Below are 23,934 nucleotides of genomic sequence, written 5' to 3'. Positions count from 1 at the left end.
AGGGACTTCCCCGGTGGTCCAGGGGTAAAGACTCCGCCCTCCAACGCAGGGGACGCGGGTTCAATCCCTGGTTGGGGAACTAAGATCCTACATGCTGTGGGGCAACTAAGCCCGCGTGCCACAACTACTCAGCTCACACGCCTCAACAAGAGAGCCCATATGCCGCAAACTACAGAGCCCACGCGCTCTGGAGCCGGTGCACCACAACTGGAGAGAGAAAACCCACACGCCGCAACTAGAGAGAGGCCTGCGCACCACAACGAAGAGCCCGTGTCACAACGAAAGATCTCGCATGCCACAACTAAGACCCAACATGGCTAAAAATAAAGAAAAAATAAAAATAAATAAAATCACTGTTTAAAAGAAAAAATGTATTGAGTGTTTCATAAGCCAATATACATTCACTAACCAAGTCCTTCCAACTTAGAATCATGTCAATTAAAAAAAAAAATACTCAAAGAATTCCAGTAAGTCAATATAAGATTTTCAATTTAAATTAAAGCAGAAAGAGAGAATACATTTTGCAAATTAGTAAAAGATCTTAATAAAAATATCTTCCACATATTCATACACTTCATAATTTTCAAAGGCTTTTCAAATATACATTCTCATTTGATCTTCATTTATTCAAATATTTATTACCCATTAAGTATATATTATCTATAACTATATATGGGAATGGAGCAATCATAACAAGGGTTGAAATAAATAGTATTTTCTCATCAGCTTTTAGCAACCCACCAAATATGCAATTATTCCTAACACCTAATCTATTTATAAAGTTTCTTATTATATTTGCCATACTCAATATTGCAAATGAAACTATAAGCATCTGTTTGGTATAAGTAAAATCGAATCATTTTTACATATACTGTTTGCTCTCTTTCCAGCTATAATAGAGTAACTGATACTGAACTTCCCCTCTTGCTATAAATAATTATGAAACTGGACAAAACATATGAAGCACCTGTTTTCAGGCACTGGATAATAGGCAGTGTAAGAGAAAACAGAAACACAGAAGGTGATTTCCACCTTCACCCAAGATCTCCAGCTAGGGACAATTTTCTGACTACAGCACAGGGAAATGGAGGCTCAGGCTCAGTGATCATAGATCAGAGTTTGGGACTGTTGAAGCTAGTGGAATTTGCAGGACCTCACAGTACTGAAGGTGAGGCAATTGTACAGTTTTAGGGATAGGAGGTGACAGGGCAGAAGCTAGGCTAGCAGACAAAGGCTACTATGGGGTTAAATAAAGAATGGAGATACTAAAGGCTGTGCAATGCTAGAATATCTTAAAGTTCCTATTTAGTCATGGTGGAGGAATCTCATTAATATCCCAGAATTTAGCTGAAATACCAGAAAGACCAAGTCTTTAGAGTAAGGACCATACCCTAGAGTAAGGACTACTACACACTGGCCCAACTAAAGCCTAAAACCAAGCCTAGATAGGATTAAGAATACCTCCAATTACACTAACTACATTCCAGAATGAAACTTGACACACTTAAAACAGAGGGAAAAAAACCCAAAACCAGACTTTCAACAATGGTGAATTCATAATGTCCACACATGAAAATGAGCAGTAAATGTGACATGCAGACAGGAAACAAAGCCATCAAAGGAAACAGACTCCAAGATGACCCTGATATTGATATTAGAAGACAGGACTTCAAAATTACTAAATAGCTGTTGAAGTCCTATTACATTAAAGAAAGAGACTGGAGCAGAAAAAAATATTTGAAGAAATAGTGGTTGAAAATTTCCCAAATTTACTGAAAAACACTAACCTACAAAATGAGGAAACTCAGCAATCCCATAAAGGATAGGTACAAAGCAAATTAAACCTAGGTACATCAAAGTGCCAAAACCCCAAAATAAAGGGAAAATCTTGAAAGCAGACAGAGAAAAACTACACGACATACAGGTGAACTTCTAACTTCTTATCAGAAACAATGGAGACCCAAAAGAAAATGGGAGAATATGTTCAAAGCGATGAAAGGAGGAAAAGAACTCTCAACCCAGAACATGACATCCAATAAAAATTAGTCTTTAAAACTGAAAGTGAAAGAAAGCCATTTTCAGATGAAGGAAGCTAATTAGTCACCAGCACACTTGCACAACAAGAAATACTTTTTAAATAGTGCATTAGGCTTAATTAAATCACATGATACCAGACAGAAATCTGAAACTTCAAGAAGAAATGAGGAACACTAGAAATGGGAAATGCATGTGTATTCATTTCCTTAAAAGATAAATTACTCTTTAAAGCACAAATAATTTCTTAGTGTCACTTATAACATATGTGGAAATAAAATATGTGTATAACAAGAGAAATGGCAGGGGCAGGTGGTAAATGGAATTATATTATTTTAAGATTCTTATATTTGTTAAGAATGAAGTGGTTCAGTATTAATTTTAAGAAGCCCATGTTAAGTTAAAAATGCATATTGCAATACCTAGACAAATACTAAAAATTAATTACAACATAAATATCTAAAAAGTTAACACAAGAAATAAAGTAGAATGACAAACATTTGATTAAAACAAAAGAAGAGAAATAAGAGATATGAGACAAAAAGGAAAACAGCAAGAGAATAGACTTAAAAACACACATGTAATGAAAATGGATCATGTTTTCCTAATAAAAGGCAAAAGGCTATATTAAAAAATCAAGATCCAACTATATGCTGTCTCTAAGAAACAACTTTAAATACAAAGACACAGATAGACTGAAAGTGAAAGAATAGAAAAAGAGGGCTTTCCTGGTGGCGCAGCGGTTAGGAATCCTCCTGCCAATGCAGAGGACATGGGTTCGAGGCCTGGTCTGGAAAGGTCCCACATGCCACGGAGCAACTAAGCCCCTGTGCCACAACTACTGAGCCTGTGCTCTGAAGCCTGCGAGCCACAACTACTGAGCCCGTGCACCACAACAACTGAAGCCCACACACCTAGAGCCCGTGCTCTGCAACGAGAAGCCACCACAATGAGAAGTCCGCGCAGTGCAACAAAGAATAGTCCCCGCTCACCACAACTAGAGAAAACCTGCACACTGCAACGAAGACCCAGTGCAGCCAAAAATAAAATAAATTTATTTTTTAAAAAAAGGAAGAATAATAGAAAAGAGATACTATGCAAACAGCAAGTAAAATAAGCTTGAGAGACTATATTATCATACAAAGTAAACACCAAAACAAGGGAGTATCTCCAAAGATACAGAGGTCCACTTCATAATAACAAAAATATCAATTCAACAGAAAGACATAAAAATCATAAAAATGACATAAAAATGAGCAAAATGAAGCAGACTTTAAAAAACAATGATTTGTTTGAAATGATTGTTTGAAAAAGACAATCATAGTTGAAATGTTAACACACTGTTGTTTCAATAACTGATAAAGTAGAAGACAAAAATATCAGTATGTATACTGACAGAGGAGATCTAAATAATACCATTGATTACCCTGAACTAACTGACATTTATTAAATACAATATCCAAAACTGAAGAATAATATTCCCTTTCAATGTTCATCAAGAAAGATCATATGCTGTCATTATTTAAGTCTCAAATAACTCAAACATTAGAGTATACTCTCTGATCAAAACAGAATTAGATAAGGAAACAATAATTATATGATATCTAGAAAATCCCCAAATATTTGAAATTTAAACACACTTTTAAGTAACTCATGAGTTGAAAAATAAGTCAGATGGGAAACTAGAAAAAATTTTTCACAGAATAATAAGGAAATATAACACATTAAATTTTGTAGGTTGCAACTCAAGCAATGCTCAGAAGAAAATTAGAAGCTTTAAATGCCTATATTAGAAAAGAAGTATTTAATCAATGATCTAGGTTTTCTCCTTACAATGTTAGAAAAATTAGACATAACTTGAGGAAGTACTTTAATAGCACTATTCTTAATATTCCATAGGCTTACATGAAAACATAGTCTTAACAAGTGAAAACATTGGAATTCTCGGCAGATAACTAGGAGAATATCAAAGAAACAAAACAAACAAACAACAGAAACGCTAGAATAAAAAGGATCATATCTGAAATGAAAAACATCATTGGATACGTTCAAAAGTAGACTGGGTAAAGCAGAAGGTGTCAACAAACCTGAAAGGAGATCTAAAGAAATTATCCAGGGAGCAAAATCAATACAATAGAGAAAATAAAGCCAAAGTTTACTCTTTGAAAACAGTCAATAAAATTGGTATTGCCTAGTAAAAATGATCAAGAATAAAAAGGGAAAATATACAAATAACCAATAACAAGAATGAAAGGAGGGATATTACTAAAATCTTATAAATACTATAAGAATAAAGAACTATTATGAGCAACTTTATGACAATAAATTTGATAACTTAGATGAAATTTTAAAAATTCTTTGAAAAATCCAACATAGGGATACAAGATGAAACAACATAGGGATACAAGATGAAACAGAAAATATCAATAGTTCTGAATCTATATTGAATTTCTTTAAAAAAAAATCTTCCCATAAAGACAGTATCACTGGTGAATCTATCAAATATTTAAGGAAAAAAATAATACTATTCTTACAAAAACTCTTTCAGAAAAAACAAGAATAAGGAATACTTGTCAATTTACTTTGTGAGATCAGCAGAACTCTGAAAAAAAGCCTGACTAACACTTGAAGCAAAGAAAATTAGACCAGTGTTTCTCATAAGAATAGATAAAAAAGTTCTTCACAAAATATAAGCAAATATATAAAAAAATTTAATAAATAATAATCAAACAGGGTTTAATACTAGAAATGTAAGACTTAATATTTGAAATAAATTCACCAAATTAGTAGGAAAAGAAAATATCTCAACAGACAAGAAAATACATTTGACAAAATTCAACCTGTTAATGATTAAAACCTCTCAGTAATCCAGAAAGAGAATCAAACTTAAACCTAATAAAAGGGTTTTTCCTACAAGAAAAGCTACAGACAATATCACACTTAAATGGTGAAACACTGAACTCTTCACCAAGACTAGGAGAAAACACAAGAATGTTTGCTCTCAGATCTTCTATTCAACATTGTACAGAAGAACTAGCCTGTACAATAAGGCAAGAAAAGATGCAAAAGGCATGAAAACTGGAAAGGAAAAGGCAAAGCTGTTGTTATTCAGAGACATCATGACTGTGTGTGCAGAAAACCTTATAGGGTGACGTCATCAAGAGAGCAACACAGGTCATTCCCAACTTCAGTCCCCCTCACAAGAAGACCAACTAGCAACTATCCACCAACAACACTAAAAAAAAAATCCCAGAACCCGGGGGTAAGGCTAAAGCACCCTCCTGGACCAGAGAGACAGAGAAGGGTAAGAGGAGTGGCTACACTCTGACCACACTGTCCCTCCCCCAAGCCTGGCACAGCACTACACCTACAGGACCCCCCAAGCCTATGGTTTCTCCAGCGGGAAAACAAGAGTCCAAGATGGACATCCAGCTCCCCAGGTATGGCAGGATGCTTCCTGGAGGCCCACTCAGGTCTCGCCTCATCAGGATCACTGAGGGAATCTGTGGGAATCATTAAAGAAAAAAAAAAAAGAAAAATCTCAACAGAACAATAGCAAGTAAGGATACTGAATAGTAGTCAAAAACCTCTCAACAAAGAAAACTCCAGGCAAGAATGAGGAATAAATAGAATTTGCAATTCCTGATGGAAATATAAAATAGTACAACTTTGGGGAAAAGTTTGATAGTTTATTATAATTAAAATATATACCTATCCTATGACCTAACAATACCACCCTTAGGTATTTACTCAAGAGAACTGAAAACATATGTTTAGAGAAAGATTTGTACACCAGTATTTATAGCAGCTTATTCATAACAGCCAAAAACTGGAAACAATCCTAATGTCTAGTAACAGGAGAATAGATATATAAACTGATATATTCATTCAATGGAATACTACTCAGTAAATAAAAAGGAAAGAACTGCTGATACGTGTAACAACATGGATCAATCTCTCAGATATGAGATTGAGGTAAGTCAGGCACAAATGAGTACATATTATATGACTCTTGTTATATGAAGTTCCAGAATCCACAAAAATAAGCTGTGGTGACAGAAATCAGATCAGGTGTTGCCTAGGGTGGTGGGAAGTTTGGAAAGTGGCATAAGGGAACTTTATGGTGGGAAAGGAATGTTCTATATCTTGATTGGGAGGGGATTACACAGGTGTATACATTTGTCTAAACTCTTCAAACTACACTAAAAATCTATGTTTTATATTATACGTAGATGATGCTTCAAAACATGATTTTTAGGAACAACCCACACCAAAAATAAATCAAAGCTGTATCTCTAAGTTTTTTCCCTATTATAACTTTATCATAAAACTCACCTGAAAACATTACAGTTTTTTAAAGTTAATAAACATATACATATTTTGTTTTAGACGGTTTTCTTTAAAAGGGCCCTTCTACACTTTTTCTATTTAGAAGGAGGTAATTTCCCATTTGCAATGTTTCATGTTATTTTCAATATATAGCTTTTTGTTTACCAAATATCCAAAATACATTCTACATGTTATAAGAATTCAAATAATACAAAGTAAAAATACCCTTGAGATGCCCATACCCCTTGTCCCTCATTCCGCTTGCTCTACTCAGAGGTAAACATTACTTTCAATTTGTTTTGTATGGCCCAGACCTTTTTAGTAATGCCTGTGCATGCATATATTTATGTATAGCAGTATTTGTAAGTCTGTTTGTTTGTTTTACAGAAGAGGTCAGTGTAAAGCCTCTGAAGAACCAAAACTTCCTCACAAAAGAAACAGCATTTGAAAGCATATCATACATTGAAAAACTTTTGCCTTTTCCCTTTCATACCCAACCATTCCACATGAACCCTGGAGGAGCAAGGGCCAGCATAATGAATGGCTGAGGAGGCAGGAAGAAAAGTCAAGAGACAACACCAAATTCCTTCCCCAAGAGAAATCCCTGAACGAGTGGCCAAGCCTGAAACTAGGAGGTGGGAAAACAGAAGCAGGAAGAAGTGATCAATTAGCTTAAAATTGAACTTCAAATATGGCACAAGTGGGACACGCCTTCAAGATGGCAGAGGATAAGATGCGGAGGTCAGCTTCCTCCCCACAAATACATCAGAAATACATCTACATGTGGAACAACTCCTACAGAACACCTACTGAACGCTGGCAGAAGACCTCAGACATCCCAAAAGGCAAGAAACTCCCCATGTAGCTGGGTAGGGCAAAAGAAAAATGTAAAAACAGAGACAAGGGAATAGGGACAGGACCTGCACCAGGGGGAGGGAGCTGTGAAGGAGGAAAGGTTTCCACACACTAGGAAGCCCCTTCGCGGGCGGAGACTGCAGGTGGCGGAGGGGGAAGCTTCGGAGCCACGGAGGAGAGCACAGCAACAGGGGTGCGGAGGGCAAAGTGGAGAGATTCCCGCACAGAGGATCGGTGCGACCAGCACTCACCAGCCCGAGAGGCTTGTGTGCTCACCCACCGGGGCGGGCGGGGCTAGGAGCTGAGGCTCCGGCTTCAGAGGTCGGATGCCAGGGAGAGGACTGGGGTTGGCTGCGTGAACACAGCCTGAAGGGGGCTAGTGTGCCACAGCTCGCCGGGAGGGAATCCGGGAAAAACTCTGGAACTGCCTAAGAGTCATTGTTCCGCGGTGCGCGGGGAGCGGGGATTAAGAGCTCCGCTTAAAGGAGCTCCAGAGACAGACGCGAGCCACGGCTATCAGCGCGGACACCAGAGATGGGCATGAGACGCTAAGGGTGCTGCTGGAGCCACCAAGAACCCTGTGTGCAAGCACAGGTCACTATCCACACCTCCCCTCCCAGGAGCCTGTGCAGCCCGCCACTGCCAGGGTCCCGTGATCCAGGGACAACTTCCCTTGGAGAACACACTGCGCCTCAGGCTGTTAATAATTTTTCTATTTTAATAACTTTATTTTCATCCTTCCTTCCGTCCTTCCTTCCTTCTTTCCTTCCTTCCTTTTTCTCCCTTTTCTTCTGAACGGTGTGGATAACAGGCTCTTGGTGCTCTGGCCAGGTGTCAGGCCTGAGCCTCTGAGGTGGGAGAGCCAAGTTCAGGACATTGGTCCACCAGAGACCTCCCAACCCCAAGTAATATCAAAGGGCAAAAACTCTTCCAGAGATCTCCATCTCAACACTAAGACCCAGCTCCACTCAACGACCAGCAAGCTACAGTGCTAGACAGTCTATGCCAGACAACTAGCAAGACAGGAACACAAACCCACCCATTAGCAGAGAGGCTACCTAAAATCATAATAAGTTCACTGACATCCCAATACACACCACCGGACGTGGTCCTGCCCACCAGAACAACAAGCTCCAGCCTCATCCACCAGAACACAGGCACCAGTCCCCTCCACCAGGAAGCCTACACAACCCAGTGAACCAACCTTACCCACTGGGAGCAGACACCAAAAACAACGGGAACTACGAACCTGCAGCCTGCAAAAAGGTGACCCCAAACACAGTAAGTTAAACAAAATGAGAAGACAGAGAAACACGCAGCAGATGAAGGAGCAAGGTAAAAACCCACCAGACCAAACAAATGAAGAGAAAATAGGTAGTCTACATGAAAAAGAAGCAGAGTAATGATAGTAAAGATGATCCAAAATCTTGGAAATAGAATGAAGAAAATACAAGAAATGTTTAACAAGGACCTAGAAGAACTAAAGAGCAAACACACAATGATGAACATGACAATAAATGATATTAAAAATTCTCTAGAAGGAATCAATAGCAGAATAACTGAGGCAGAAGAACGGATAAGTGACCTGGAAGATAAAATAGTAGAAATAACTATCACAGAGAAGAATAAAGAAAAAAGAATGGAAAGAATTGAGGACAATCTCAGAGGCCTCTGGTACAACAGTAAACGCATCAACATTCGAATTATAGGGGTCCCAGGAGAAGAAGAGAAAAAGAAAGGGACTGAGAAAAATATTTGAAGAGATTATAGTTGAAAACTTCCTTAATATGGGTAAGGAAATAGTCAATCAAGTGCAGGAAGCGCAGAGAGTCCCATACAGGATAAATCCAAGGAGAAACACGCCAAGACACATATTAATGAAACTATCAAAAATTAAATACAAAGAAAAAATATTAAAAGCAGCAAGGGAAAAGCAAGGAAGTACAAGGGAATCCCCATAAGGTTAACAGCTGATCTTTCAGAAGAAACTCTGCAAGACAGCAGTGCGTGGCAGGACATATTTAAAGTGATGAAAGGGAAAAACCTACAACCAAGATTACTTTACCCAGCAAGGATCTCATTCCGATTCGACAGAGAAATTAAAACCTTTACAGACAAGCAAAAGCTAAGACAATTCAGCACCACCAAACCAGCTCTACAACAAATGCTAAAGGAATTTCTCTAAGCAGGAAACACAAGAGAAGGAAAAGACTTACAATAACAAACCCAAAACAATTAAGAAAATGGTAACAGGAACATACATATCAATAACTACCTTAAATGTAAATGGATTAGATGCTCTAACCAAACGACAAAGACTGGCTGAATGGATACCAAAACAAGACCCATACATATGCTGTCTACAAGAGACCCACTTCAGACCCAGGGACACATACAGACTGAAAGTGAGGGGATAGAAAAAGATATTCCGTGCAAATGGAAATCAAAAGAGAGCTGGAGGGCTCCCCTGGTGGTTCAGTGGTTGAGAGTCCGCCTGCCGATGCAGGGGACACGGGTTCGTGCCCCGGTCCGGGAAGATCCCACATGCCGCAGAGCGGCTGGGCCCGTGAGCCATGACCACTGGGCCTGCGCGTCCGGAGCCTGTGCTCCACAACGGGAGAGGCCACAACACTGAGAGGCCCGCATACTGCAGAAAAAAAAAAAGAGAGCTGGAGTAGCAATTCTCATATCAGACAAGACAAAGAGACAACCCTCAGAATGGGAGAAAATATTTGCTAAAGAAGCAACTGACAAAGGATTAATCTCCAAAATATACAAGCAGCTCATGCACCTGAATATCAAAAAAACAACCCAATCCAAAAATGGGAAGAAGACCTAAATAGACATTTCTCCAAAGAAGATATATAGATTGCCCACAAACACATGAAAGGATGCTCAACATCACTAATCATTAGAGAAATGCAAATCAAAACTACAATGAGGTATCACCTCACACCGGTCAGAATGGCCAATATCAAAAACTCTACAAACAGTAAATGTTGGAGAGGGTGTGGAGAAAAGGGAACGCTCTTGCACTGTTGGTGGGAATGTTAATTGATACAGACACTATGGAGAACAGTATGGAGGTTCCTTAAAAAACTAAAAATAGAACTACCATTTGACCCAGCAATCCCACTACCAGGCATATACCCTGAGAAAACCATAATTCAAAAAGAGTCATGTACCACAATGTTCATTGCAGCTGTATTTACAATAGCCAGGACATGGAAGCAACCTAACTGTCCATCGACAGATGAATGGATAAAAAAGATGTGGCACATATATACAATGGAATATTACTCAGCCATAAAAAGAAACGAAATTGAGTTATTTGTAGTGAGGTGGATGGACCTAGAGTCTGTCATACAGAGTGCAGTGAGTCAGAAAGAGAAAAACAAATACCGTACACTAACACATATATATGGAATCTTTAAAAAAAGGTTCTGAAGAAACTTGGGGCAGGACAGGAATAAAGGTGCAGACGTAGAGAATGGACTTGAGGACATGGGGATGGGGAAGTTAAGCTGGGATGAAGTGAGAGAGTGACACGGACATATATACACTACCAAATGTAAACGAGATAACTAGTGGGAAGCAGCCACATGGCACAGGGAGATCAGCTTGGTGCTTTGTGACCACCTAGAGGGGTGGGATAGGGAGGGTGGGAGGGAGACGCAAGACGGAGGAGATATGGGAATGTATGTATATGTATAGCTGATTCACTTTGTTATACAGCAGAAACTGACACACCATTGTAAAGCAATTATACTCTAATAAAGATGTTAAAAAAAATTTTTTAATGCCCTCCCAAAAAAGATGGCCCAAGTATTTTTAACACCCCAAAATAAGTCTTGCCAAAACTGAACTTATTCCTATAAATATGTGGCAAGAATCAATGGAAACTGACCAGGATATCATTTATGAGTGGGGAAAAAAGAATAATCAAAGTATAGAAGTAGTGGTTAGTGAGAAATGAGGCTGTTTCGTATTTTACTCCATCCTTTTTACCACATTCAAGAAACTGTTCAAAAACCTGTCATGCTAGGTTTTTTATTTTTTAAAATATATTTAACAAGTTGGATTTTTGATTAAAATATTTTTATTAAGGATCTTAAACAGTGCTAGTACTTCCCCTGTTTTGCACCTATCAAACAGTATTAGTATCGACAAGTTTGTCTATAGCCATTGTCAGCAAACTCCAGCCTGCAGGCTAAATTCAGCCTATTGTCTATTATGTACAGTCTGCAAACTAAGAATCGTCTTTACGTTTTTACATATTTGGGGAAAAAATTAATATTTTGTGACTCATGAAAATTATATGAAATTCAAATTTTGGTGTTCATAAATAAACTTTCATAAGAATGAATCCATGCTAACTCATTTATGCATTGTTACAGCTGCTTCATACTACCAGAGAAAAGTAGTTTTGAGGCCATATGTGGCACTCTTATCATTTCACAGTGCTGCCCAGAGCATCACAAACTACAGTGATTTTCATGCTTTTAAGGCACAGTGAAGTCTGGATTATGTATTTCAAATTATAATAGATGGCAAAGCACTGTGTTTATTATGTAATGAAACTACACTAAAGAATATACTTGGACATGACCAAAAGTATTAGTTTTCTATTGCTGTGTAACAAATTACCAAAAACTTAGCACCTTATAGCAGTATATTTATTAGTTCACAGTTTCCGTGGATCAGAAGTCTGGGCACGGCTCAGCTGAGTCATTTGCTCAGGGTTCCACAGGTTTCATTCAAAGTATCAGCTAGACTACATTCTTATCTGGAGACGAAAGTGGGAAAGAATCTTCTTCCAAGCTCCTTCAGATTGCGGGCAGAATTCATATCCTTGCAGTGTATAACTGAGGGCGTCAGCTTTTAGCTGGCTCTCACAGGCCACCCTCAAGTCCTACACGGTATCTACAGTTCCTAGAAGCTGCCTACAGTTCCTTGCCACATGGACTTCTCCAACATGGCCACTTACTTCTTCATGCCCCTAAGAAAAATCTCTAGCTCCAGTCTTTTGAGAGTAAGTCTTAAATAAGGCAACATAACCTTCTCTCACAGCTAAATCCCGATCTTTGTACCCTGCTCCAATACACCAGTTCTCCGAGGTCTTGGAATCCCTGCCATCTGCTTCCAAACCTCTTTGATGCTGCCTGCCTTGTCTATGTACTAGAAAGAGCACTGGATTAGAAAAAAGAAGTCTTAAGAGTCCCAACTACTCGTGAAGCCTTAGGCAAGGCTTAATCTGTCTAAGCTTATTTTAATAATTATAAAATAGGAGGATTAGACTAGGAGATTTCTGAGGATATTCTTATATTACACACAATATTATAACTGCCTGTTGTATTTGATGACAAGGACTCTTGTTATATGTAACTTGGTGATCTCTGAACCTAGCACACTGCCAGGCACCTAGGACAGTCAACAGATATTATACATTAAGAAATGAGTTTTTTCTATCTCTAAACATTTCTAGGTTTTAGTTATGGGCTTCCTACCTAAAGCCCTCCCAGTTACTTATCACCACACCCCCTAACATCAGTCTCTTCATTCACCTGAAGCACATCACTGAACCTCACCAACCAGTGTGATACTCCCAAGTACTCCCAAGAATTTCCTGTATGTGACAGCATTCCCTTGCCTGAATTAGTCTTCTAATACGGTCTATGTTTGTGCCTTCAGTACTGATTCAGCCCAACACCAAAGAAAAATCAGCTCTGAAAACTGCAGATATTCTTTCAGCTACAGCTAATACCAGTACATCAGAAGTCACAAATCCAAATGCCCAAAGAGACGAGGAAGGTAACATAAAGAGAGTGAATCAAACTGAGTATGAGACAATAAGGAGTACTGGGGGTATGGCAAACTGGAAAGCAAATACCCCAATTAAAACAGGCACCTACTACTCAGCTGTAAACAATTGCTGCCATTCAGGAACAGCAGATGTTCAATTTTTTTTTTTTTTTTTTTTTTTTTGTGGTACGCAAGCCTCTCACTGTTGTGGCCTCTCCCGTTGCGGAGCACAGGCTCTGGATGCGTAGGCTCAGAGGCCATGGCTCATGGGCCCAGCCGCTCCGCGGCATGTGGGATCTTCCCGGACCGGGGCACGAACCTGTGTCCCCTGCGTCGGCAGGTGGACTCTCAACCACTGCGCCACCAGGGAGGCCCAGATGTTCAAATTTTTGTAGAAAATCCAGAAACCTGGATTTTACGTAAAATCTCTCTAGTTGCCATTTGCTGAGCACTTACTGTGCTAAGTATTTTAAATAGATTAACTCATCAGTTCTCACAGTTATAAGGTACTATTTCAATCCCTACTTTTACCAATAAGGAAACTAAAATTTAGAGAAGTTACACAACTTGACCTGCATCATAAAGTCAGTAAATGGTATAGTGAGAATATGACTACAAAGAGTCAGACTCCTGAGTTCATATTCTTACCCACTTTACCTCTGGTGATGGTTTTGCTAATTCTCTGACCTCCCAAAGTCTGAACTGTGCCTTTCTCTCTGGATCAGCAGCATCACTCTGTCCCTTCTTGCCAGCCTATACTGTCTCTCTCTACAATACCTCAGCGTCGCCAGATCCTAATTTGAGCCAACAAAGGAGATGGGAGGGGGTACTCACCAGTCAATAAGCCCCGTGCACGTGCACAGGGCTCTGAGACATTTATGAACAAAAAGACAATATACATACACAACAGCAAAAGAAACATTAACCCACAAAACCGCAATGTGTTTTCTTACTATGATACACCCTCCTGTGGTGATATTAGATTTTTCTGAGTTAACAACTGCAACTTCGTATTTCCCTATCAATAAGAAGGCTTAAAGTGAGACAAGAAATATTAAAAAAACTTTTGGAAGATGGGAAGAAAAGTATATATTTTTTTTAAATAAATAAATTTTTTTTTTTTTTTTTTGGCTGCATTGGGTCTTCGTTGCTGCACACAGGCTTTCTCTAGTTGCAGTGAGCGGGGGTTACTCTTTGTTGCAGTGCACGGGCTTCTCACTGCAGTGGCTTCTCTTGTTGCTGAGCACGGGCTCTAGGCGCACGGGCTTCAGTAGTTGTGGCTCGCAGGCTCTAGGGCGCAGGCTCGGTAGTTGTGGCACACGGGCTTAGTTGCTCCACGGCATGTGGGATCTTCCCGGACCAGGGCTTAGTTGCTCCACGGCACGTGGGATCTTCCCGGACCAGGGCTCGAACCCATGTCCCCTGCATTAGCAGGCGGATTCCTAACCACTGTGCCACCAGGGAAGCCCAGAAGCATATACTGACAAATGAAGCAATGAAGGAAGCTAATGCTCAAACTAAGTGCTGGAGAAGACCACAGCAGAGTAAGGAACTGATCTGCCAAACAGACTTCCAAAAGGCTTCCTAAAGGAAGTTAGGTGAAAAGGTAATAAGCAGGAGTGAAAAAGGGAAGGGAGGCAGGGACAAAATGGGGGAGGTGGATAATTGCTACTAACTGTTGTTACTGTCTCCTATGTAAAAGAACAACACAAAACAAAAAGAAAAATAAATCTCTAAAGAAATTAAAGGAAGTTCCAAAGAAGGGGGGGAGGGGGGAGTATTTGCTGGCATCACAGAATAAAACCTGTTCCCATCTGACATTTTAAAGAACTCTTTGCCTAAAAACTAATTCCCTGAGTGCATACCTGATGTGGAATGTGCCAATCAATAAGCCCCATCTGTGTAAACAAGATTCAAGAGATTGATAAAGAAAAAAACAGCAAAGCAAATAGAACGGCAAAGAAAACCCAAGCCATTTACGCAGAAATATCAACCTATCACTCCTTCACACATATGAACTGACAATCAAGAATCGCTAGATTTATGAAGAAAGGTAACAATATGCAAGAAAAATACCCACAAAAAAGCAAATTTTAAAAAATATGAAAACTTAAAAAAAAATCCTCAGACACTTTTGAGAAGGACAATAATATATACACAGAATAAGAAAATAATGCTATATTATATGGAATAATCAAAGACAAGGTGGGGAACAATCCTATTATGTGAAACAAAAATATAAAGAAACAAAAAATAAAGGAAAAGAGACAGAAAAAAGCAATCCAATACCTCCAACTTCCAAATAATAAGAGAAATTAATATGAAGGACAGAGGAAGTTAAGAAAAAGAAATTTTTCCTGAGTTATAGCAAAAACGGCCCAGAGGGCTAATCTAGAAACAAAACTAACCCTGGCATTCTACTGTAAGTCCTAAAAGTGTAAGCAAGGTTAATTGATTTTCAGCTTTTAGAATCAATCTTATCCCCCCAAAAAACAAGATAAATGTTATTGAAGAAAATATAAATGTTTCCAACCTTAACAGTGTTAAAATAACACTACAAATGACAAGACACTCAGCTGTTAAGGAGGAGTAGAAGAGGTAGAGGGAAGGGCAGGGATATGAACATCTGCACCTTACTAAATTCAGATTAATGAGATAATGTAAAATTTGCTAAAACAACAACAAAAAAAAGGTGAGCAAAAGATGAAGTAAACATAATAACCATCCAAACGTTTAAACACAGAAGGGGAAGAGGTAGTATGTGAGCTAAAATCTCATCCCTCAGTAGACAAAAGATAATGCATCTGCAAACACAGACAATTTTACTTTTTCCTTTCCAATTTGGGTACCTTTCTTTTTCTTGCTGAATTGCACTAGCTAGGATTCCCCATATTATATTCAACAGAAGTGGTGAGAGTGGAAATCCTTGTATGTTCCTGATCTTAGAGGAAAAGCTTTCAACCTGTCACCATTAAGTAAGATGTTAGCTGTAGACTTGTCACATGTGGCCTTTTATTATGTCGAGATACATTCCTTCTATACCTAATTTGTTAAGAGTTCTATCATAAAGGGATGCTGAATTTTGTCAAATGCTTTTTACGCACCTATTAAGATGATCACACAATTTTTATCCTTCATTATATTAATGTCATGTATAACATTTATTGATTTGTGTATGTTGAATCATCCTTGCATCCCAGGGATGAATCCCACTTGATCATGGTGTATAATCTTTCAGATGTTCTGTTAAATTCACGTTGTTTATACTTTATTGAGAATTTCTGCATATATATTCATCAGGGATATTGGCCTGTAATATTCTCTTCTTGTAATGCCCTTATCTGGCTATGGTATCAGGATAATACTGGCCTCCAGAAGTAAGTCTGAAAGTGTTCCCTCCTCTTCAATTTTTTGGAAGAGTCTGAGTAAAACTGATGTTACTTCTTTAAATGTTTGGTAGAATTCACCACTAAAGCCATCTGGTCCTGGGCTTTTGTTAGTTAGAAGATTTTTGATTACTGTTTCAATCTCCTTAGCAATTACAGGTCTATTCAGATTTTGTTTCTTCCTGATTCAGTCTTGGTAGGTTGTATGTTTCTATGACTTTATCTGTTTCTTCCAGATTATCCAATTTGTTGGCATCTAATTACTCACAGTAGTCTCTTAGGATCCTTTGTATTTCTGTGGCATCAGGTGTAATATCTCCTCTTTTATTTCTGATTTTATTTGAGTCTTCTCTCTTTTTCCTTAGTCTAGCTAAGAGTTTGACAATTTTATCTTTTAAGAAAAAATCTGTTTCATTCATCTTTTCTATTGTTTTTCTAGGCTCTATTTCATTGATTTTTGCTCTGATCTTTGTTCTTTCCTTCCTTCCTTCTAACTTTTGGCTTAGTTTGTTCTTCTTTTTCTTGTTCCTTGAGGTGTAAAGTTAGGTTTGTTTATTTGAGGCCTTTGTTTTTTTCTTAATGTAGGCATATATTGCTATAAATGTCCCTCTTGGAACTGCTTTTGCTTCATCCCGTAAGTTTTGGTACAATATGTTTCCAAAGACTCTACCAAAAAGCTATTAGATATAATACACAAATTCAGTAAAGGTTATAGGATACACAATCAACATACAAAACTCAGTCGCATTTCCATACGCTAACAATGAATTCTCTGAAAGAGAAATTATGAAAGCCATCCCATTTACAATCTTATGAAAAAGAATAAAATACTTAGGAATAAAGTTAATCAAAGAGTGAAAGACCTTTACATTCAAAACTGTAAGACATTAATGAAAGAAACTGAAAAAGGCACAACTACATCAAAAGATATCCCACGTTCTTGTATTCGACGACCTAATATTGTTAAAATGTCTATATTACCAGAAGTGATCAACAGATTCAATGAAATCCTTAAAACTCCAATGGCTTTTTTCCCACAGAAATAGAAAAAAATTCAGATAGAAACACAAAAGACCCCAAATAGCCAAAGCAATGATGAAAAAGGATGAATGGATAAAGACAATATGGTCTATTCAATGGAATATTATTCAGTCATAAAAAAAAGGAAGTCCTGCCACTGTAATAACATGGATGAACCTGGAAGGCATTATGCTAAGTGAAATAAGCCAGAGAAAGACAAGATACTGTATGGCATCACTTGTTTCTGGAATCATAAAAAAAAAAAACAAAAAAGTCAAACTCATAGAAACAGGGAGTAGAAGGGTGGTTGCCAGGGGCTGGGAGAAATGGAAGATGCTGATCAAAGGATACAAACATTCAGTTATAAAAAATAAGTTCTGAGGATCTAATGTTTGGCCTGATGACTGTAGTAAATAATACTGTATTGTATACTTTAAGTTTGCTAACAGAGTAGATCTTAACTGTTCTAACCATGGAGGGGAAAAAAGGTAACCATGTGACATAATGGATGTGTTAATTAACTTGATATTGATAATGATTTCACAATGCATACATACACCAAAACATCACAGTGTACACTTTTAATAGATACAATTTTATTTGCCTCAAAAAAGCTGGAAAAATAAAGTTAAAATTAGTTTAAAAAAAAGAATGCAAAACTTGACACAGAATCAAAGAGAACACTGTATGCACCTTATTTTAAGTTATGTTAGTAACCACCTGAAGCATTTAAAAGTGAAGTAATTAAAAGTGGTTTCAAACATGCTCAGTCTTAGAGACAGTTTAGATATGGAGTTTGGGAGAGAGGAAGGAATCTAGAACTAGACACGGGAGAGTTTACAATCTATACACTTAAATATTAAAGTTTGTGAAAACAATAAATTCCTTTTCACTTTAGAGTACTCTGAAAAATATCAAAATGACCCATCCTTTAAACATCAAATTTTCTTCTATCTAGGATCCTGATTAAATGGTCCTATTCAAAGTAGTGTTCTTTTCTTCTTTTATCATCTAATGACAGGCTTTTAATATTTCCTCAAGGAAAAAAAAAGTGGTTTCATCTACTGAAAAATTCAAAGACATGAGGCAAGAGACTATTTCTGTATTATTTTAATATTCTACCATATATAAGCATTAACTTAATAAAAAGATTAACTCTACTATGAACAGGTAACTTTCACCCTAAAATAAATAACTAAAAAATACTGTCAAAACTTGATAAGAATATTTCAAATAATTGAATAGTAAAGTATTAAGCACTCCCATGAACTATAGTTTTTGTTTTGATTTGATTTGCCCTACTTTTGCTTTGCATGATAACAGAGTCCACCAATACTAAAGACAGGTATAGAGTTCTTAACCTGAAATCCATGGACCTCCTAAGCATTTTCTTAAGAGAGAATCCATAGCTTTCAACAGATTGTATGACGCTAAAAAAGTTAAGAACCACTGAAAAGTAAACTGTTATTTTCTCACTGTATTACTTTATAAATATATTCTTAGAAACAATGTATCCTAAAATTAAATAACATCTGTACTTAATTTAAAAGCCAATCTTGTTATAGAAAAGTATATAGGGCAGTTTACAATACACACACACTACCAAAAGACTGAGAACAGTTTTAAGTAAAGAAATCAGGAGGGAAGTAAAATAATATTAGAAATAAAACTATGTAATACTAACAGGAAATGGATAACATGCAGTTCAGCACCCATACTTAATTTTTCCACTTTCTAGTAGAGAAGCAAAAACAGAAATATGAGTAGGTAAGATTCAGAGTGTCCATGAAAATTATACCAGTTGATAAAAAGCCCACAATTAATCTTAGTATTGTATTATATCTACAGATTCAGTCAATAGTAATAACTGAAAATTTCTCTCAGAAGCTTTAAATTCAAAAATTACAAGAAAATAGAAAAATACAGCTTGAAAACTTAAAAATTAGACAACCATAGAAATAAAAACTATTGAGAAAAGACAGTTTCATAGAAATATGCCTGGCTTACAATTTCTTATAACACAAAGTAGTGATTTACAGGGCTTAAGGATATTTTAATTTTTATAAGAGATATTACCTCTTTAACTGAAACCTTAATCATTATACACAACCAAAAAGAATAAACATGTATTTAATGTGATTAAACTGACATGAATGCACACAAATGGTAACAAAATATTTTAAATTATGTTTGATTCTATCATAATTCTCAGCACACTGACTTACTTAAACATCTATATTAAAGACATAATTGATCAAAAGGATGAATTTTCAAATTATCCTCGAGAATAGATGAATAATCTATTCATCTATCCTATCTAAAGTAATCAATTACTTTGCTTTCATAAACAATTACAATTTTGATGGAGTATCATCCACTAATAAAGATAAAAATGAGCTGCTAAATACAGAAAACATTAGATATAATCTGATTATACATGAGTAGAAATGTAGGCCACAGGCATACTTCTAATTTGATGATCACTGATGAATCTTCAAAACAGAAAACAGAAAATCAGATTCTCTAATCTGCGTGGCCCAATAATTTAGGACATTACAGAGCCAACTGACCTCCTCGAAGTTGCAACTAGATAAATCATAGTAGTCTGAGAACATATTAGTATGTATGTTCTACCTCCACCACAGCTAGCTAAAGCTTTCAAGTAAACATTAATGAGCAGTTCTAAATTTTTTAAAATAATTATTAGTACTCTACCTATCTTCCAAAATATTATTGCAATCAATATAGAATTGTTTCATGTACCTGTGATATTAAAAGTTTCTATAGGTATCTTTTCATGTTCAGCATGCTATTCAGTGTCCTTTGTAAATAGAAAATCACAAGGAATGAAAATTTTTAAATTAATTTTTTTCACAAGTTACTTGCCTCAGCATTGATTTCTCACTGCTTTGTTATCTTAAATTTAAAAATCCATTTTTAATACACTAAATGAGCCATTCGGTGTTTCAAATGCCTTATGCAGTCTCTATAAAAATGACACTACATGTCTACAAGCTTCTCCAAAATTTAAATGAGTAAGGATATTTGTGATGTGATGGCTAGCCGTTACATCACATGCTTCTATCAGCAGCAAGTGTCCCAGTTACTGGTTTCTGGCATGAGCTCAACTCTGGTTGTCTAAGAAAAGGCTAAACACTTATTTTTAAAAGCTAAATCATTAACTGTAATGTCAAAAATGGAGATCAATTTTTCTAATTACATACTAGGGAAACTTATTTTGTCTCAGAAATGTTTAGTAACTATCATCTACAACACTTTACATTTTTGAAACCTGATTTCAGTGATGTCCCTTGTATATTCCTACTAAGAAAGCAGTGTTGTTCTCCAACATGTGGACTATGACCCATTATTGGGTCTGTAAACCAACTTAATGGGTCTTAAGCAACAGTTTTTTAAATAAAATAGTATCAAAAAAAGAAAGAAAATGGAGTGCATAAATGTAGTAAGAACAGTGTGTTTAGTGAGATTGTGTTTGGGTTCTTTATATGAATATGTAAGTATCACTAGGTCACAATGTAAAATATATTTCTGTAAGTTGTGGTAAATGTATTTCAATGAGTTGTAGTCAAAAACATTTCTAAGTTTGAAAGCTACTGTATAATACATAATAGCAAAGGAATAGCAAAACATACCATATTATAATCAGTTATAACTAAGTCAATTTTATATAGGAAATTGTATTAAAAGCTAAACTTTCTTAACATACACAAATATTACTGAAAGTCTAATTAAGTAAATTTTCTAATTATCCAGGTCTGACTATTCTCTAGTAACTAGGATATGACTGTTTCATTGGTCCTCAAAATGTCTTTTTGTGCCTCCTCTTTTCAATTTCCAGGTGACTTTATACTCCCATTGGTAATGTCCCTTATCATAGCTAATGAGTCTCAATATTTGGAAGAGAAGGGAATGTTTAATTTGAAAATGTCCAGCCCCTTAAGCACTTATTATAAATACGAGAGAAGCATAGATCACCCTCATCTCCTACATGATGGAAATCAAAAATCAAGTAGACATCATACTAAATTTACATTACTGAAATATTCCCAATATCAATCTCTAAGAGTAGGTATCTCACTACCTCTAAGCACAAACTTGACTGCAAATCCCAATCACAGGAATGATATTAAATTTAAACTCCAAGCTTTCAAGGAAAATCATGTTCTATTTGGCGGCACTTACTTACATCCAACAAATACTTATTGAGTATTTACCCGGTACCAGGCACAGAAATGACCCAAGAAGCAATGAACTTCCCCAGAAAAGGTCTCACCAAGCCTCTTAATGACTCTCTACTTCCACGACTTACAACTTTCTGTTGTATATTTTTTACATCAGTTAAAAAAGGATATTCTTCTGTACCTCAGCAAAACCAAAAACAGTTGATTCACAGTAGTTAACGTTTTATAAAGGTTGAAAACACTGAACCATTGCTCCTACGAAAAATACAGGGTTAGGTTCCTACAATCCTCTGGTCATAACATTTTCATCAACTGATCAATACATATCCTTGTTTTATGTGTGATTCTGTTTAAAGACAACTTATTTAATATACAGCTGACCTTTGAACAACACAGGAGTGGGGCACCTACCCTTCACGCAGTTGAAAATTCACATATAACTCGTGGGTGGCCCTCCATATACACAGTCCCTCCCTCACCCGATCCGTGGTTCCGCACCTGCAGATTCAACCAACTGGACATCGTATAGTACTGTAGTACTAATAATGAATATAATCCCAGTATATTAGTGGACCCACATGCTTCATATCCCTGTTGTTCAAGGGTCAGCTGCATATTGTTGAGTCATTAACACTGAACTCACAGCCAACAGCGCTGTAACTCATGCCTGAACTAAGCTCATCTAATGTATTTTCTCCATAGGGCATATCACAGCCTTTTTGGGTTTAGGAACACTAGGCAGCAGTGCAGCACTACATTTGGGGGCCAATTTAAACAGTAAAATCACCCCAAAAGCACTAAATAGGCCTTAAAAGCAAAACAAGACAGCAGAACACCTAGTTTGACTTCAGCTGGGAACATGCCCCTCCAGTGACTCAAAGTTTTTGCCACTCTACCCAAGCTCATGAATGGCAAAGCACAAGGGATACTGATTTGGGGGTTACAAATAAATTTTAGCAAGTAGACAAATGTGCAAATATAGAATCTGGGAATAATACCAATCAACGCTAATCGATGAAGGGAAATTTTTTCTTTAAATGTATTCCAGTCTAATAAAGTAAGAAATGACAGAATTCAAATCTCATCATTATGCAACTCCTAAGGAATTAATGGAACTAGGCAAGGATCATCAATTGCCACTAACATCACAAAAAGAAAAAACAACCTTTGATCTTCCTGATGGAAGAAAAAAATTGAAACTGAATCTGATCAAATCTCTACATCTCACAACCAATTTACAGGGAAGACAGGGGACAATGCTTTTACTCTTTAATTTTAAGATAGCCCATTTTTTAATCTGATGTCCTCAAGGACAGGGATCATAATTTATTTGACTCTGTCTCCCCATTATCTGTTATAATACATAGCACACAGCAGACACTGGTTAAAACTTTGTTGAAGAAACAAGTAAATGAATGAATGAACAAATGAACTCTCTTAAAAATTTAAGAATGTTAATTTATATGATCATCTCTTTTCCAAATAAAGGAGGAAAGAAAAAGGTATGGGCGGGCAGGCAGCAATTTATAGGTCTGAGAGATACTACAAGCAAGTGGAATAACACCTCACAAATCAAAGGTCATTTATACTGTAATTTCAACTTTCCAAGAGCTATGAATCAGAAGAAATAAATTCACTAAAGGAGGTCACAAAATGCATATTCTGTTCATTAAATAAGAGCCCCTAAACTCCATTTTAATTTTAATATAATTCTAACAAGTTTACACTGGAAATCAAAAGAGAAAATACGAGGTGAACAGTAAAAACATGAGAGAACAGGCAGAAAACAACCTTATAGACTTCAATAAATTCATAGACATCTATGCATAATAGCATACTTTATAACTGATGTTCAGAATGAGAGCCCTGCATCAGCAAGATCTGGTATGTTTAGAAAACACTGAGAAAACAGTACTACCCTGTAAAGTTTACCATTTAAAAAAATTTAAATAAGAAAATATTTAAGTATAAATTCAAGGTCCTAATGTACCTAACAGGTTGTTCCCTAATAATGCCAGATAAATGAGAAAATACTTCAGGAACCTCAGTAGCTGTTTCATGCATGGTTCTCATAACAAAGTTATATCCTTTCTTCTTAACTACAATGCTTATTTCCTAATTTATAAAAATACATAATTACAAACAACAGTCTAGTATACGCAAAGGCCACAGACTTAAAACAGTCATTCAAGGGTATTAGCATTTGGAAATTTCAGTTATGAAGCTAATATTGTCAACTCTCAACATAGAAAGGACTGAATAGTATGATTGACAGTAAACCATGAATAAGCAAGTTGACTTCTACA

The 23,934-nt window shown here is 36.7% G+C and overlaps 1 protein-coding gene across 6 annotated transcripts in view; it reads right to left on the bottom strand.

Moving 5' to 3' along the window:
- CSNK1G3 (casein kinase 1 gamma 3) overlaps positions 1 to 23,934 on the bottom strand; it is a 132,759-nt gene that overhangs the window by 94,420 nt on the left and 14,405 nt on the right. The gene's annotated exons all lie outside the window — the stretch shown is intronic.

The sequence above is a fragment of the Globicephala melas genome, chromosome 3, assembly GCF_963455315.2.
Source record: "Globicephala melas chromosome 3, mGloMel1.2, whole genome shotgun sequence".
Classification (NCBI taxonomy): Eukaryota; Metazoa; Chordata; class Mammalia; order Artiodactyla; family Delphinidae; genus Globicephala; species Globicephala melas.
This window is presented reverse-complemented; position numbering and strand designations above follow the sequence as displayed.